This window comes from Episyrphus balteatus, chromosome 1 (genome assembly GCF_945859705.1).
Source record: "Episyrphus balteatus chromosome 1, idEpiBalt1.1, whole genome shotgun sequence".
NCBI classification, from domain to species: Eukaryota; Metazoa; Arthropoda; class Insecta; order Diptera; family Syrphidae; genus Episyrphus; species Episyrphus balteatus.
Window position 1 is genome coordinate 95,056,450 of NC_079134.1, and position 13,835 is coordinate 95,070,284.

Here is a 13,835-nt window from a genome sequence, read left to right on the forward strand (position 1 = left end):
TTCACTCTGCATTTAATTAAGATCAAAGTGAATTTTAAATACAATCACTCAAATCCGAATTTCATTAATAAATGGATTTAGGGCGATTTTATTCAGTCGAAGTTGAATATAACTTTAGGATTTTTAGTTTCAACTTTAGAATTTGGTTTTATTCACTGAAAGTTGAAGTTATCAAATGTCAAATACTAATGTCGTTTTCTTTCACTCTATTAAGGAGTACTCTAAACTTTTACTCCTTTTTCTGGAGTGAAAGAACATAATGAGAGTAATTTTTTTTTTATGTAATAGTGTGTGTGACAAGGCAAAAATGGATAATATCCTTGAAAAAAATAGTGATAACAGGCCTAGGGAAAACATTTTATGAATTGAAAAAAAAAATTAATATTAATAACATATGAAGCATAATACACAAAGACGGAAGGCGTAGAAATCATCTTCCAATTTCCTTTTGATTTTCGTTACGGTGCGTCACGGGCTTCTACACGCGTATTATTGTTTTTGAAGACGCAAATTTGAGTTATTTTCTTTGGTTTTATTTTGTTCTTGTTTTCGTATGACGACTTCTATAGGAAGGAGTAGACGCACGAGATGCACATAAGAACAAGAGAGGAAAAAAGATCGATTTCTCCTTTGCTCTTATGAGCATCTTGTGCGTCTACGTATTCGTGTAGAAGCAGACTATGTATTTTAATTAAAAAAAACACCAAAATATACAAAAAAACAACCCCCGTGCGGGGTCTATGCAGAGATGAGTATTTACTTCATATGTAGCAGATCTACTTCATTAATTTATTTTGATGTATCTGCTACGTAGCAACCTATTTCTACTTCGTTTAAAAAATTTTTTCTAAAGAACAAAATTTCATTTAAGATGTGTCATCTTGTTTCATTTTTTGTTAAAAAAAATGCATTGTTAGTGCTCTTTAGGCACTGCAGGAATTTCACATCATATACATCCAAATCAAAGACCCATCCAAGATATTAATTATTTTATGTCACCGCCCAAATCCACATAATGGCTGTGGGTCCGGTTATGCATTTTGCATAAAATAAATCAGACATCGGCTTTTAAAAAACAATCTTAGGTTCTTATATGGCAGATGGCACATCTTTGCTCATGGAACTAAGACCAAGTCAATGAAAATAATTTTTTAATAAAAAACACTTTATAATTTGAAATTAAAAATCATTATAGCAATCACGGGGATGGCTTTTTGAGAAAAAAAATCATATTTGTTATTTACGAGTGATGCGCTTTCAAGCTATGCAGGTCTCATTTAAATCGGTGCTGGTTTTTTTTTTTTTTAAATATATTTATTTTTGGGCATTCTCCTTTGTTTTATATGTATATTTTTTTTTTCATTATCTGCTACATATTTTCCAAATCTACTTCGTTTTTTTGGGCAGTATGTTTCACTTTTCGGGCTTAGCATTCTCATCCCTGGGTCTATGTGCAACGAAAACTTTTGCATAAATTAAAAACGTTACTATACACGCAAATAATACACAACCGACAAAGCAGATTCCGCAACCGACGAAATAAAATAAAGCAGAACAGCAAAAAAAAAAGAACAAGATCAAAGATAAACGTCAAAAAGAGTCACAAATTTTTTTACCGGAGACTCACGGTAGAAAATCTTCCTTCCTTTTTTTTCGAACTTTATTTCTTCTTTGCTCTTATGTGCGTATCGCGCTTTGCGTCTTCGTGTAGAAGCGGACTTAGTTTTGCTTTTGGTATTTTTCATTATGCTTCTGATCGGTTTTTTTTCAGCCTAATTGACGCACACCCTTAGTTTGATTTTATAATTGAATCATTTATTTGCAAAACATGATAAGTCCACTTTTTTTCAAAATTCGTTTTTTTGACTAAATTTGTACTCCAGGGATAACCACGTCTGTCTTTAAAATATGAAGTATCTACTCCATCTGTATCCGATTTTACAGCTACGCGAAATATTTTTTTAGTATCAAAAACAGAATAAGTCCCGGACTTATCATCTTTTGAAAATAAACAACAGCTTCTTTTTGTGTAAATGGTATATTAGATTAATGGCTGAAAATCTTAAGTTTAAAGCTACTTTAAAGTTAAATAAGCAGTCCGGACATTGTATTTTATTCTCAAATACAATTGTTTGATAGATTGGAGCTAAAAGCAAAATTGCATATCCATTTAAAAACTAATTTCACGTCCGTTTATTTTCAAAGTATGATAAGTCCAAAAGCTTTTTTATTTTTTATCTTTTGAGCTATCGATCCAAAAATTAAAAACGAAACGGTATTTTGTAGCTAGGCAAGAGTTCTACAGAATATATTTTTTATAAATTTTTCTACGCATATTAAAAGAAAATAGAACGTTTTTTTCTTCTCCTGAAAAATTTAAAATCATGGACTTATCATGTTTTGCAAATAAATGATTCAATTGTAAAATAAAACTATCCCATCAACGCAGAAAAAAATGGGATTTTTTTGTTATATGGCACAGGATTTTTTTTTATTGATGAAGAACACTGGCGGAAAATTTTTTTTATTCGGTTTTAAATTTAATTTTGGAAAAAGTGAAGAATTAACGAAAAAAATGGAAGAAATATATCTGGTGGAATATAATACAGTAAAAATATATTCATAATGGTTGTTTTCTGTTAATAACAAAAGAATTTGAAAGAAAAACTTTTCGCATTTTTCAATTTTCAAACAAAATTTTAAAATGTCAAACTTCAAATTCATAAGTGTGTGTGTAAATCGGTGTAAATCTGACTAAAAATGTGGAGTAAATCCGGGGTACTCCGTAGTACTAAAATTACTCCGGAGTAATTTTTTTTTTACACTTTTGTGGCGTCAAAGAACACAAAACCTTCAAAAGTGCAAAAATAAGTACTAAAAGGGTACTCTCATTGGAGTGAAAGAAAACGACATAAATCTAGAGTTTATCAACTTTAGATTTTCTCAACTCTCGAAAATATGAGAAGTTTGCCGAGCAAACTTGAGATTTTTGTTTAAAATGTCATTTATTTATATTAATTTTTGTGTCAAAAGTATTTTAGAATTCAAAAAAAAATTACATAAAAATTATTGTTGTCTTTGAAAAATTTAACATTCCATTATTAATGGTTTGGATAATGAAAATGATGGAACTGATGCGTTTTGAGTGTTTCCAAGAAAGCCAACAAATATTTTTGTGTCCCTAAAAACGTACCGTTAACCTATTTTTGTTTGTTACAAAAGTATTTAAAAAAAATGCAGCGCATAATATTTTCTCATTTGTAGATAATGTACATAATGTATGTGTTTTAATTAAAGGTTAAAAATGAATAAAAATAATGTGTGTGACAAAAATTGATTTTTTTTTCTTGTTGAGGTTTTACTCCAAAAAAAATTGGTTTGAATATCTTCTTGTGCTCTTGGAAAAGCTATTTTCTTCAGTATTTACGGGCTCTAAAATAAATTCCCGCTGTTTGATAGAAAAAAATAAAGCCATTTAAAATATAGATAAGGAAAGATGGAGCCATTAATTTATTAAAAAAAAGAAATTAAACTTCAATTGGAATGACATAGTATTCAAAATACAATTGAAATTGGCAGATTTTTTTATTAATTGTCACAAATATCCTAGGGATATTTCTAAAACGACAAGTTTGCTAACTTTTGATTTCAAACTAGAAAGTTGAGAAAAAAACTATTGAATAAAACAAACATTCAACTTATGATTCAAATCTTTAGTTGGGGTCAACTCTGAAGCTTGCCAACTTTAGATTTTTTCTAAAGTTGAGCTATAGTGAATAAAATCGCCCTTAATTATTTGTTCATATAATTCACTCAAAGTAAATTATCAGCCCTATTCTGCTATTCGATTCACGTTTAAGTCTAAAAAAAGAAGCGTTTAAAAGGTGGTTAAAATTAAATTTAAACATTTTTTTTCTTTAGAATTTCTGAAACAGACGGGAACAAGACTTTGCTATCGAAAGTTAGAAGTTTTTCAAAGCCAATTTGACATGATAAAGATATGGAATCCTTTGATTCACGTGAATGGAATAGCAGAATACGGCTGTATGTGATTACTCAATAAATTTTGTATAGTTATTAGCATTTACCTTTATTTTTCCTTTTCAAAATATTGGACAAAAAAACACTGTGAAAATGAATTTTACATCTGCAATAAAGTTAAACAGACCAGCAGTTTGTATTATTTATATCATAGATAACAAATATGAATTTTTTTCCCATAAGACCTCTCCGGAAGTTGCTATGGCGATTCTTTATTTCAAATTATAAAGTGTTTTTTCATGCAAAACTACTTTCAGGGAAGTCTAATTGTTTGTAATACAAACTGTCTATACAAAAATTTTAAACAGAATTGGTTCAGCCATTAACGATATACGGGAAGAGCCGACATCATTGAATTTAAAAAATTGAAATACCATATTTCCATTATCTGCATTTTTTGAGAGAAAAGCTAAACACGCTGCTCATGTTGAGAAAAGCTAAAAACGCTGCACATATAGGTATTTCAACAATCTAAGCGGCCAAAATTATTTATTTTCAGTTGTTTTTGCTACAAAAAAAAATTTTTTAGGATAAAAAAATTTTTTTTTCTCGAATTTTTTTTTTTGAAAAAAAAAAAATTTATATTTTTAAATGCCCAATATACAAAATTATTTGATAATGGGAGAAAAAATCAGATTATAAATTTTTTAATACTAATTATGCAAATTTATTTAAATTTTCTATGTGCTGAAAATTCGCCCGACTGCGGTATTCTGCGGCTGAGCGGCTGAATTGTTAAGAACTTGTTAGTTAAAGCGTTCAAGTTTTCATACAAATAACAATAATTGCGGAATCTAGCAGGATACACAAATAAATGTCTTTTCATACATAAAATTCTTTAAAAAATCTTTATTTTGGCCCCTTTTTGCCCACCACTAAAAAAGTATTATGGTTAAACAAATTTCATAAAATAAATTGTATTTGAAATGTCTAATACCTGTTGTTTCCGAATCCATCGCTATTTTCACCAGAAAAAAATTAAACACTGCAATTTTAATAAATAGCTAAAACTGTCTCAAGACAGCGCAAATCAGTCATGTCTCACAAATTTTCAAAGATTTAGTTTCGACTAATTTTTTTTGGTTTCTCGCAATTGGAGAAATTACAAAAATCATCTGTACCAAATTTCAAGAAAATCCGTCCACCCGTTTAGGTTGCAGCTTCTTGTATAAATAGACGCACGGACGTCATGAGGAAACCCACTTTTTTTAACTGGAACATACATACCTATACTGCCGTGCTAAGAAAAAAGGGGGCATTATCCAAAAATCAAAAAATGAGTTAGTGGCATATTTGAAAACGTTAAGCAGCACTTTATTTTTGGGTGAGATAAAAAAATCGTATTTTCAACTTGAAATAGCCCAAAGCCGCAAATGAAAAAGGGCACATATTTATTCATTTTCTATCATGATACTAAGCAAAAAGGGCGTATGAACCATTTACTAAGCAAAGAAGGCACAAAAGCCATAATTCTTTGCGTATGTGTCCTTTTTTACTTAGTATCTCACAACTTTGTTGGTTCATACGCCTTTTTTCAAAAGGGGTCAAATTTTGTATAAATATGCTGCTAAAAACATTCCGGATTTTTTTGTCATTTTCATCAATTGAAATTTTATAACACAAAACTGGAACAAAATATTATTTCAATATTTTTTCTAGGTCGTTTATATATCAGTGAAGCAATTTCAACAGAAAATAGTGATCTTTAAAGTATACACAAATTTAAAAAATTGAAAAATGTAGTAGAGTCAGAATTTCAGCTGTGAAAAACTAACCGGATTTTTCAAGAATTTCGATTCTCGTTGTTGAGGTAACGGTTTTAAGCGTCACTTCAATACAATTTTTGTTTGCAGTGACAAACAAAGTTATTAGCTTTTTGAATTGTATAAATGATTTAATGGAACAAGGGAAAAAACGCGTTATAGTCATCAAATTCGTTACTGAATTGTAGAACATTTTCAAGACGAAATAAAACAAAATATTGTCCCTTTGGGATGTTGAAATTGCAACGTCAAGTGAGTTTAATATCATCAAAAAGTAGAAAAGTGAAAAATTAGTTGAAGTAGATCAATTGGGTGGGTGCCATCACAAAATATCCCTAAAAACTGATAGGGGAATAAAGAGTTTTTTGATAAAATATTCTTTTGCGACTTCTTAAACGATTTGCAAGGAGCTTAATCTGCCTTTAATATCAAGTGCAGTAAGAAAGGGTTTGAGAGATATGGTCTTTATGTCTTTCTGCTCGGAAATAGGCCATTTCTGTATACTGAGCATTGTCTAACAAGGTAGGGCATAAAAGGATCTTAAGAAACACTTTAAATTTGAAAATAAAAATACTTCATCATGGTTGTATTTACAAAAAAACATCTGAGCTTCTCGATAACGAAACGGAAAAATATGCTTTTCAGTGATAAAAGCAATTCTAGCTTGTTTTATTCCGATTGTGAAATGCCCAAACATGGACATGTTTCAAACCAAAAAAATATGCTCCCTATCCGGAAGCACAGCAGAGGATCAGTGATGGTTTGGGGTTTTTCAGCTGCAGGCTATAGCCCGTTACACCAAATCAACGGAATTATGGATCATTTCCAGAATAGCGAGATGTTGGAGTCGATAATGTCTCCTTTAAAGGAGAAAGAAATGCTTTTACGTCACCTCTTTCTGCAAGTTATGATGCCAAAAATTCTTAAAAGCTCATTAAATAGTAGTTTGGGGCAGACAATACTCCTGGCTTAGAATATCCGTAACAATTAGCCGACTTGAACCCGATTAAAAATTGTGGGCCATCTTTAAGTGATGGGTAGAAAAGAAAAAGCACACCTCAGCAACTAACGTACTTGTAGCTTTGAAAAATGACTGAGAGCATATTCCTAGTTCTATTTTATTTAATTTGTCCTAGTCCAAGTCTCGTTGGTGCCAAGCAGTCTTCAAAAAGAAAGGTTACTAAGCAAAATATTAACTTTGAAAATTAACATTAAAAAATCCGGTTAGTTTTTCACAGCTGAAATATTGACTCTTCTTCATTTTTCAATTTTTTAAATTTTTGTATGCTTTAAAGATCACTACTTTCTGTTAAAATTGCTTTACTGATATATAAACGACCTAGAAAAAATATTAAAACAATATTTTGTTCCAGTTTTGTGTTATTAAATTTCAATTGATGAAAATGACAAAAAAATCCGGAATGTTTTTAGCAGCACTGTATGTCGATTTATTCGTTATTGAATTTTTTTTTGAAAATTTCTACACATAAAATATTATCCGAAAAACGGCTTCAACAATCTTCAAAAAAAGGATATAAAAACCATTTAAAAAGTAGTATTCGTTATTTCAAAAGTATCTTTGAATACTTTTTTTTGGATTTAATATATGTATGTAAAATAAACGATAAAATATAATAATATTTATATCGGCCGAATCTTTTTACAATCAGGTACCTATTTCAAAGACATGCGACATGTTTCAGGGGACAATTTTGTAAATGAACACTTGACAATTGTGTAAATTCTGAGTTTCCGCCAAGTATTGATAGTGAAGTGACAAGTTCCTTAAACCATTTAAAATTACATATTTACTTCTCGAATGAAAGTGATAAATATTCTGAAATGCAATTGAGTAAAATACGCTTTCCTTGGCTTAAAAAAAGATTTAACAGATTAATGACAAATTTTTCGACTGTAACAGTAAAGTAGAAAAAATCGGTCATAATTGGAAGCATCCCATAAAAAGAAAATTTGCCCTTGGTGCTAAAACCCAAGTATTTATGTGCGTAATATCGAATTAAGTTTTCTGAAAGCAAATTTCATACAAAATGGAATAGAAATGTCATTCGCGAAACCAATCACCCGAGGTATCTCGTTAACCAGAAAAACAAATCTTATCCAAAAAAAATAAGCCAGATTTTACCAGAAAACCGGCTTAATATCTGGAAAACACTTTCCGTTTTGTTTGGAAAATGACTGAGATACATTAGCGAAAAAATTTAAACTATTTAGTAAAATGCTAAACCATTTTTAGTAAATTACTAAGTATGTTTCATGTTGAATTATTATTTTTGATGTTTTTTTGTTTTTTTTTTTTAAGTTATTTTATTTTTTTAATTCTGAATTAATGTCTATTTTTGCTTATGAAATGTTATGAAAAATCTTTTGTTTTATTGGTTTAAGTTAATAACAAGATTATGGCAATTTTTCCGAATCTTTTCATTTAGCCAAAAGAGCACATTTGCACTCTTCATGTGTTTTAATTATTAAAATAGGGCGTAGGTTTTTCCATATTCTTTTAAATTTTTTTAAATATTTAATTTAAAGGTGCGAAAACCAGACACAATAAAATTCAATTTACTAAAAACTACAAAAGTTGATATGAGCCCTTTTTACTTAGCACGGCATTGCACATCTTATGTGTTTTACTAAGCAAAAAGGGCGTATGTCCATTTTCTCTTAAAATACACAACATTATAATAAATTCATGAATGCCATAAGATAATACATTTTTTAAAAGAATAAATCATTTTTTAAAATTTTGAAAAATAATTAATTTAAGGGTGCGAAATCCAGAAACACTAAAATTCATTTATCTCAAAACTACAAAAATGGATATGCGCCCTTTTAGCTTAAAAAGTTAAAAATAATTTTTTTTTTTCATTCAAAAACAAGATGACAGCTATATAACCTGGACAGCTACAAACCTGGTCAAATGTATAGGGACACTGATTAAGTTCTCTCGAATATGTTCCAAATTGTTGCTAGTTTTTGAATGTTTCTGCTTTTAATATTTTATATCTATGGAGTTTAGTATTAACAGCGTAAGTCCATTTTTTTTTGAAAATGAGTTAAGTACCTATACAGAACTATTTAAAAAAAAAAACTATCTACGTTTGGTCTTAACAGCATAACTCTAGTAATCTAGTTCCAAAGATATTCAATGGCCACACTTAACTCTTTTTTCTAAAATTATGTTTGATCATAATGGCATAACTCCAACTTGTGCTAGATTATTTAAAAAAAAAAACAATTTTGGGAGTTGGCACTAAGGACAACTCGAAATAATCTTTATCTTGAACGAAAAATGTTTGGTCAAAACAACATCTGCCCTAGCGAGGTAGGTATTCCTTCGGAGCGGAGATTTTCCGCAACGCATACTTCGGAGGTTCGTCGGAGGTTCAAATTGCATTCGAGGTATCTTTCATAGGAAAAAATACTATACAAATGGGACGACGCACCGCGTCGCAATATTTTGACATGCGACAGATTTTAGATACAGAATATACCTTAGAGGATATAATATATGGAGTGCTTGTGCTGTTAGTTCCGTGAAGCTTTTATAGAGGGCTCTAGTTTCTTTAAGTTTTTCGATGAGTGCATGCCTCCATTTTATTTTCATTTGATGGCTGTCATCAACAAGCGTGTTTATTTACAGCTGCGAAACCGTACTCGCACTGAAAAACGAAGGCAGCGACCCCTATCCATCCATATGGCGTTACAATGTATTAGGTATAGGAACAAGCACTCCATACATTAGGTGTGTTTTTTATTACCACCGGTCTTAACTGGACAAAAAAAACGCCTCGGGGCTTAACCTGAAATCTTGGCAGCACTGTATATTGAATGTTCCGAAAACAGCAGACACAACAAAAATTTAGAGTTGTCATATTTTTTTCGCAAGATGAGGAGATGGCAAGGCTTGCAGGCCATACGGCGCAGTCTGAAATGGAGGAATTGGGCATATGTAAAGCACTTTCAGCAATGGAAGTGGATGCATCATGCAGCTCTTCCATTCCAGATCAGCGGTCATCTTCGAAAGTTCCCGAAGAGGGAACAAAACAAACCCCAGTGTCAGTAAATGACACGAACCAAAACCCAGCGTCCGAAAAGGACGCGAAAACAATATCTTCCGTATTGGAAGATGATGAGATGGCTGGAAGTTTGTCCGACATGGACACTGTCAGCGTTGCGCAGGAGGATCTTCTCTATCCGATCAAGCTAAATACCTAGGACTCATTTTTGATAAAAAACTGACCTGGAAGCTCAATATTGAAGAAAGAGTTAAAAAAGCCAATGTGGCACTCTTTTCATGCAAAAAAGCCATTGGTGGCAAATGGGGATTTTCTCCTAACATTGCACACTGGCTGTACACATCGGTCATAAGACCAATACTTACATATGGGATGGTAGTTTGGTGGACCGCACTGGACAAAACGATAAACTTAAACAAGCTTATCATTTTCATATCATTCGATAAACATTAACACTTTTTTAATGCAAAAAACACGTAAACGCGATTCTATTTAAAAATCGCCGCAATTTTATTTGTTTTCTTCTTTTGTTTATTTGTTTGACATACGTCAACTTTTCATTTGACAGAACTCATATTTCTGCCGGAAGAAATTCTTTGGGCTAAATTTGTCAGGGTGGGGAAATTTTTTACTCTCTCGTGTGCCCTCTCTTCTACACAATTTTTGAAGTTGGGAACAGACTCTGACCAAAAATAACCAAATATTACTAAATTCGGCAGTTGCAAACTGAGTGTGGAACGGACCTATTCACTATTGTTTTGACAAAAACAAGAAATTTTGGCATTTACGTCAAATTTTTCATGCAATGTAAGAACATTTTGAGAATCGTTTTGCCGTACGTTATGTTTTTTTTTTGACGTACGTGTATATGAATAAAAGAAACTTCAGATTTTCATGGCGTATACGGCAAACTCATTTTGGACAAAAATTTAAATATTTTGAAAACTAAACGAATTGCAGATGTCCAATAACATGTGTATAAAAGACACATTTTAATTATATATCATACTAAAATATTAAAAAATACCAGCAGTTAGTTCTTTCGCAATTATCTTCCGAACATTTAAATGCGATTTCCCAAAAATGTAAAAATGGCGGATTCGGCACTTCAATACTAGGGCGACGAGTTGAAGAATAACTTTAATATTCAATAACTTATACTAATTACAAAGGTACATGCTTACATACTTACATGCTTACATACTAATACTAATTTGCCTGGCAAAAATCCTCGATCGAACCCTCCAAGTGGGTGCCGGGCGGACAATGACCACCACAGTTTATGCTTTGTACGATGTCAAAGCGGTGGCAGCTAAGGTCAGGTTGGATCGCTGAGTGGTTCTTACTTCTTAATAGTACAATCCTCAGAAATTCAACTTCACCATAGATTCGGGGTCCCTAATTTCAGTGGTGGTGTGAGCTTTTTGAAACCGTGCCGAAGAATGCAAGACTGGGGGGTAAACCAGTCACTTACGAGCTCTTTCGGATGCCTGGCAAGGTCCGAAATAGACTAGCCTTACCCCGGTACACGGCTCTGCCGGGGCTGACATTTTCTTTCCGTTTCTACTCGTGGGACCTTCTATGAACTCTTTAAACAAAAAAACAAAACAAACAAACAAAACCAAAAAAACATGGCGGGAAGCAGGACTTGCCGGCCACTTGTTCTAAAAAAGCGAGTGATGCGGCAGTCATGCCAACGTCTACTACTTGCAGGACGGAGTCAAATCCTAATGCTAGTAGTACGAACAATCTTCCGGGAACGGCGCCTCTGCTGCCACCGGTTCGCGATGAGGAAGTGAAAAACAACCAAACCGTAAACCTAGGTGGCGGAATGTCTCTCCTGGAAAGAAACAAACTTCCGGAGTTGCCAACTCTGCTGCCACCGGCTAGCGGCGAGGTAGTTAAGAACGACCAAACCGCCAACCAAGGTGACGGAACGTCTCTCCCGGAAGGAAGTATGAATATGTGTGGAAAGGGGACGGTGTCACTGCTGCCACCGGTCTGTATCACAGACCAAGGTGACGGGGCACCCAAACCAGGAAACAACAATGTCCAAGGGGGGGGAGGCAGGGATGCTATTAGCAACTCTGTCTCTACCTCCAATGCCCGTAATACCAGTGAGACGGGGAAGAATATCGTGGCGGGAGGGGTTAGTGATACTAAAACCGCTGGCCACGATAAGTCATCCTCGAATCCAGCTGCTCCTTCCCTTGGTGGAGCTGCAGTTCTGAACAAGAACTCCAGCTCGGCCAAGGAAGGGGGCAAAACAAGATCCAGACCCGCTAATGAGCGTCGCACAGTGTGCAATTTTGCCAATCTAGCAGTACTTAATTCTAATTCCAAGTAAACTTAATTTTTTTGATGCAAACCAGCTTAATTTTGTTTAGTATTGTATTTCTACAAGGGTTTTATTGATTTTCAAAATTATATATCTAACTATATGTCCAATATGTATTATACGAGTACAAAATGTACCACAATGGGTGGGGAAGAGCCGACATCGAGCAAACGATTTTGGGAGTTGGTTCTTAAACTGTCTCTATTTCGAAAACGAAGCAAAATATCGAAAAATTTTATTTAATCTTTTTGTCTTATTTTGCCAACAAGAATCTAAAAAAGTCATTTTCAATTTGTAAAAATGTGATGTGCGATTTTTCAAAAGATCAAAAAATTGGTTTTTGGCCTATGTACCTGAACAAAAAAAAAAATTTTGTATGGGGTCAGCAGTCTAAAGCATGGAAAGTAAAGAAATTCTAACACAGAATATACCAACGGAGATTTTAAACCCAATAACACGAAATATACACGAGGATACATTTTTAAAACGCTTCACAAAGTTACAGAACACAATTAAAAAACATCACTTTTAAGGACTTCAAACAAACGACTTTTTTTTTTTTATTTGTAAGTGCACAAAAAAATTACTTACCCTGAGAAGTTATAATATATTACCCAAAATAAATAAAATAAATTTAATTTACACAACTTATTTTCCACTTGACCACGCTGTTATCAACTTGACACAAGAAAAGCAATGAGCTTCAATTTTTTTTTCTCTTGAACCAAGCTGATGTTTGTGATTCTGTTGAACGGTAAATACAGTTGTTTTCTTGTTTTTTTTTTAACACTCTATTGCCAGAGGTTTTACCTTTCATATGATACCAATTTTGTCGCATTTGAGAGACATTTATTTTTGATTAAAGTTCCGCTAGATTGGCAAAATTACACACTGCGTCGCCGAGCGATGAAGATCATCGAACTCGATGCTGAAAAAGCCCCGGGGGAGAGAAGTCGTTCTGAACTCGGCAAGCTCAAGTGGGCGAGGAAAGTGATGGAGAGGATCAGCAAAGACACTACGTCTAAGCGAGAAAGGTCCTTTGAGGAAGAAAATCCTCAACCCAAAAAAGCAAGGGTGTTGGATGGCGTACCACCGACACTTCGAATTGGGAATACTTTTAGTGACGTGGTCAAAGAAAAGGTTACTGTTGCGGTCATCGACAGAGGCAATTTAGATGGAAACATCTCGCCTGATCATTGGGCGGACGTCAGGGCTCACCTCGGGTTCAGGTTCATCCCTGTTCTCGAGACGAACCCAGGCCCCCTTCCAAAGGTAAGCGACGGAGGATGGCACCAAAATAGGGTCAAACTCATCGTTTGCGATGATCAGAGATCGTTACATCTCTATAAGCTTGCTGTGGGTGATTTGGGTGAGATCTGGCCAGGTGCTAAGCTGGAGGTTGTGCCAAGGGAGGAAATCCCTTGCAGGCCAAGAGCTCGTACTCTGGTCCCGGCCTTACACACGTCACCAGAGATGGTTCTCCGACTGATTCAATTCAGTAACCCTTCGATGCCCACTCACGACTGGAAAGTCCCAATCATCGAAAAAGAGCCGGTGGGGCGCTATCGTTCGGCTCTTGTTATCATTAACAAAGAATCACTGGATCCTCTGGCTGCAACCGGGGGAGTTATCCAGTATGGATTTGATAGCCTTGTGCTA